The 850-nt window shown below is 40.4% G+C and overlaps 1 non-coding gene across 1 annotated transcript; it reads left to right on the plus strand.

Annotated features, from left to right (window-relative positions):
• Nucleotides 1-287: 287 nt before the first annotated feature.
• LOC122230795 lies at nt 288-392 on the plus strand. The gene has a single exon (XR_006207880.1). It is a non-coding gene; the product is annotated as a U6 spliceosomal RNA (small nuclear RNA).
• Nucleotides 393-850: the final 458 nt, after the last annotated feature.

The raw sequence follows: 850 nt of genomic DNA on the forward strand, positions 1-850 counted from the left end.
GCTCCAGGCTCCGAACTGTCAGCACAGAGCCTGACGCGGGGCTTGAACTCACAAACTGTGAGATCATGGTCGGAGCCGAAATCAGACGCTTAACCGACTGAGCCACCCAGGTGTCCCTAAAATCTTTTTTTTAAGGTTTTATTTATTTAAGTAATTTCCACTCCCAACATGGGGTTTGAAGTCACAATCAAGCATTGTAGCTCTTCAGACTGAGCCAGCTAGGTACCTGTCAAAATCTTTTTCAAAGTATCCATTACAAGAGAACTCTTCAACAAATTATATCCAGGGCTTGCTTTGGCAACACATATACTAAAATTGGAATGATACAGAAAAGATTAGCATGGCCCCTGTGCAAGGAAGACACACAAATTTGTGAAGCATTTCATTGTTTTAAAAATACTGATTCGAAGGGGCACATGTACCCCAATGTTTATAGCAGCATTATCAACAATAGCTGAATTATGGAAAGAGCCCAAATGTCCATCGACTGATGAATGGATAAAGAAGATGTGAGAAACACACACACACACACACACACACACACACACACACACACAATGGAATATTACTTAGCCATCAAAAGAATAAAATCTTGCCATTTGCAACAACATGGATGCAATTCAAACATATTATGCTAAGCAAAATAAGTCAGAGAAAGAAAAATACCATATGATTTCACTCATATGTGGAATTTAAGAAACAAAACAGATGAACACAGGGGAAGAGTAGGAAAAATAAGATAAAAACAGAGGGGGAGGCAAACCATAAGAGACTCAACTATACAGAACAAACTGAGGGTTGCTGGAGGGAAGGTGGGTGGGGGGATGGGTTAAGTGGGTGATGGGCATTA

The sequence above is a fragment of the Panthera tigris genome, chromosome C2 (assembly GCF_018350195.1).
Source record: "Panthera tigris isolate Pti1 chromosome C2, P.tigris_Pti1_mat1.1, whole genome shotgun sequence".
In the NCBI taxonomy this organism is placed as follows: Eukaryota; Metazoa; Chordata; class Mammalia; order Carnivora; family Felidae; genus Panthera; species Panthera tigris.